Consider the following 4,051-nt stretch of genomic DNA (forward strand, 5'->3'; position numbering starts at 1 on the left):
AGGTTCCAGCTGCCAGCCCCCACAAACCTGTGGCGCCCATGGCTTGGCATGCCTGCCTTTACTCTGAGCTGGGCTTCAGCACTAGGCCTCGCTGGAGCCATGTTGGAGTCAGGAATTCCGAATATCAGACACTGCTATTGATTCATTGAAAAGAAATATTAAGGATCCATATTTCTGGGACAAATAGGTCAGAGAGGCCATCCTGGCTCCTGTTTCAGCATGCCTCCATACAATTCAGTGTCTGGGTCTTGTGCAGGGGCTACTTCATGGCTTTGGCAGAATCACGGGGTGGGATAATAGGCTGGCCACCAGGGTTCAGGCCACTGAACTGCCTGTATTTCTCCCTTGTTTTTGTCGGTTGGCCTGATGATTTGGAAGGTGAACGTGAGTGTCTCCTCTACACTCAAATTGGCCCCAGCACTGTCAATCTTGCCGCAGTAGTGGAGTGCTAAGAAAAGCAGAAGCAGCTGCTGCTTGCCAAAGAACTCATAGCCATCTTCCACCACCTGTTGGCCTCAGAAAATGAGTTCAGGTCACGCTTGTGTAGGAACTTGGCCACCACCTCTTCCCCGAAGGTGAAGCAGTCGCCACCATTGTTCTCATCCCCGCTCTGCACATCCTTGTCAGGGTCCGACCACAGTGGGCTGCACAACAGGGCCTGGTTGGTCACGTGTGTGGGCCACATGATGCACCGGATCCATTTCATGGACTGCAGGTCAGGGGACATACCTCCTTGGCAGCAGCACGTCTCCTTGTCTACAATGGCTATGATGGGCAGACTGTTGAAGCAATCTGTGAAAGTCCTGCAGAGTTTGATGCTTTAGCGCCTCTTGCACTCATCATAGAAGTCTACAATGTGGTTGATGTTGGCACACTCGTGCTTCCCCAAAAAACGTGGAGAAGTTCTCTGTGTACTTGATGTTGAAGGCGCCAGCAGCAGGCAGGTGGTCTCCAGTGACTGCTTGCCTGTTCCATGTAGTCACCCAGGAAAAGGGATCTGCTCTCTGGGGGGGAACCGCCGTACACAAACAGCTACAGAGCATAGTACTGACCATGGATGTCACCTCATATCCTGAGGGGCGCTTCCAACTCCAGGAGGATGGGTTGGCTCAGGAAGATCTCCGGAAACTGGAGGCATAGACCTAATTCTCTGTAAGTTGGACATTTTCCACAGGTCAATAGACTTTCATTTCCAGCAAGTGGACAATGATCAAGTCTTTCAGGCCCTGCAGTTCAGGCCCTGTCCTGCTGCCCACCCTCCTGCTGCCTCCTTCTAGCTCGTTTTTTTTTTTTGGGGGGGGGGGCTTTTGTATAATTTTCTTTATTTAAAATCCAGGATAGGTGAATCTATAGAAACTGTAACTAGATTAAGAAGGGAGGTTGCGGGAATGGGAAGCTAATAACAGTGGATACAAGAAGGAAGAATATGATCTAAAATTGACTGGTCATGATTGAAATGCTCTTTTTGGCATATTCAAAACAAGGAAGTATATGTACTACAAAGCATATGTCACAAATGGCTCAAAAATCTTGCCTCATCTTAAAAATGAGAGGAAACATTCCCATATACTGGTTGCAAAGCTTCAGTGATTTGGAAAGATGTCTACCTGAGTTTTGTTAAACATTTGATATTAATTGATGAACCTCTAGAGATAACCATTAGGATAAGGTTTCCTGGGGGTTATGCTGGGAAAGGGGAGGGGGTAAAGCAGAGCTGATAGCAAGCAGTCCAAGAAGAAAGAAAATTTTTTGAAACTGAGTGTGGTAGCAATTGTAAAATACCACTTGATGTGATTGAACTGTGGAGTGGCATAATGCCTGGAAAATAAAATGGTTTGGGGAAAGATAGTAATAAAATGTGATCCCTGATTGTAAAAATAATTGATATTGGTCCCGACCTCCAAAAAGAATTTTTACCAAAGCATCTTTATTTGGAAGCATCCTAAAAGACTAAAACAAGTATATTAGTGACAGAAATTACATGCAGCCACTCACAGATCACAAAGACATGTGTAAACACATGTTATTTCTATTAAGCCTTTGCATGTATGAAATAGAAAGAGATCATGGGGAAAATATCATTACCTTTTAACTTCATTTTCCCAGTGCATTTTTGAGGCACCCACATGCCTTAAAAATGACCCTGTCTTCCCAGACCACACAGAAGTAAGCCAGGAGGTGTGCAGCAGAGGGTGGGGGAAGGGGAGGAGAGAGCGGGAGAGAACTGTATGCTGGCCCACCAAGTCTCAAGGATGACATTCCTGCACGGAGCAGCCAATGCACAGAGAGGACCGTAGGGCTGGCTCCACCATGAGACATGATGCCCCCTCACTGACTCACAGAGCTACATGGGACAGCCCTGGAGTCACAGTGTGAGAATTGTGCCTTGGATGACTCTCCACACTGGAGCAAAACATGAAGGGAGCGCAACAGAACAGGCAGCGGAGCAAAGCAACGAAGTCTCCGAGGAATCCCAACAATAGACTTTGGAATCAGTGAACAGAGCTTGGCACTTCACCAGACCCAATTGGAAAACATCCATAATGGTCAGCATACAGACTTGGAACTATTTATAGACTTTGTTTTTTCTTCCTTTCTTGTTTTCTCTCTCATATCTATGTATATAAGATAGGGAATATAAACAATCCAGAGGAGAAAATAACGGGCCAAGGGGTGAGAGGCACATGGGAGAGGAGGAGGTGGGAGAAAGGGAGGGAGGAACCAACAAATTCAGGAACAAGGGAACAATAAGAGATCTAAAACTGATGGCAAGGAGCGTGTAGATTACCTGGTGATGTGTGATCAAGTGCAATGCAGCCAAAAGAAAGTACAAAGAACCGAATGAAAGTTGAACATGATAGTGGGACAGAAGGAATGTAAAAGAAATAGAGGAAAGAATTAGGATGCAAAAGACCTTTATAGAAGTACAAATATAGGCATATACATATGTAAATATATTAATAAATAATTGTAGGGATAAAGGTTTATGTACATGCATTTAAATGTTAACTATTAAGGTAGCAGACAGGTATTGGGTCTTTACTCAAGTATTCCTTCAATTCAAAGACATTTTATTCTAATAGCCTGACATTCTGTACTGCTCACCTTCCCAACATGATCGCGGAAGTCAAAATGGGTGCATATCTCTGAAATGATGGGAGTTGGAGTGGAGACCCAAAGCCCATCTGTAGACAGTTCGACTTTCCCTCACAGAAGGGTCACGAGGAAAGAATGAGTCAGCCAGGGTGCGCACAGCACGCAAGAAACACACAACATTCCTCTAGTTCCTTAATGCGTCCCACCACCACCCATGAATCCAGTTCTATCTTACAAATCTGGCTAGACCAGAGCATGTACACTGGTACATATAAGAGGTCTCAACACACAGAATCCAGGGCAGAGAAACCCCTCAGGAACAGTAAAGGGAGGAGCAGTACCAGGAGGGTAGGGGGAAGGTGGAGGGAGAAGGGGGGGAAATGGAGAACTGACTGCAACGATCATATAACTGCCCCCCTACAACAAACAACATAAATGTGGGCGAAAGGAGGCAATGGATAGTATAGGATATGAAAATAATAATAACTTATAAATTATCGCAGGATCATGAAGACTGGAGGGTGGGGAGGGAGGGAAAAAAGAGGAACTGATACCAAGGGCTCAAGTAGAAAGAAAATGTTTGAAATGACGACAACTTAAGTACAAATGTGTTGGATATACTTGATGTATGGATTGTTATAAGAGCTGTAAAAGCCCCCAATAAAATGATTTTTAGAAAATCACCCTATTAGTAGATGTTTTCATTTGTTCTGTTAAGGCAGTTTTACCAAAATAAGGTCGGTCTTATACCTGAGGGAAGACACACTACATGAGAGCTGTTTCACAAGCTAAGAAAAGTCTCTCATGGTTTGGATTTTTATCCTCCAAAACTGTGAGAGAATAAATGCCAGTTCTTGGTATTTGTGTTACATCAGAAGTAAGCAATTAAGATACATAAAGATTTATTTTATTATCAGATCTTAATTTATTGTTTCTGTTTGATGGAATATAAAAT

General features: G+C 44.1%; 1 pseudogene; it reads right to left on the minus strand.

Annotated features, from left to right (window-relative positions):
- Window positions 1-259: 259 nt before the first annotated feature.
- LOC142433551 (serine/threonine-protein phosphatase PP1-alpha catalytic subunit pseudogene) lies at window positions 260-3,116 on the minus strand (annotated as a pseudogene).
- Window positions 3,117-4,051: the final 935 nt, after the last annotated feature.

The sequence above is a fragment of the Tenrec ecaudatus genome, chromosome X (genome assembly GCF_050624435.1).
Source record: "Tenrec ecaudatus isolate mTenEca1 chromosome X, mTenEca1.hap1, whole genome shotgun sequence".
Taxonomy (NCBI): domain Eukaryota; kingdom Metazoa; phylum Chordata; class Mammalia; order Afrosoricida; family Tenrecidae; genus Tenrec; species Tenrec ecaudatus.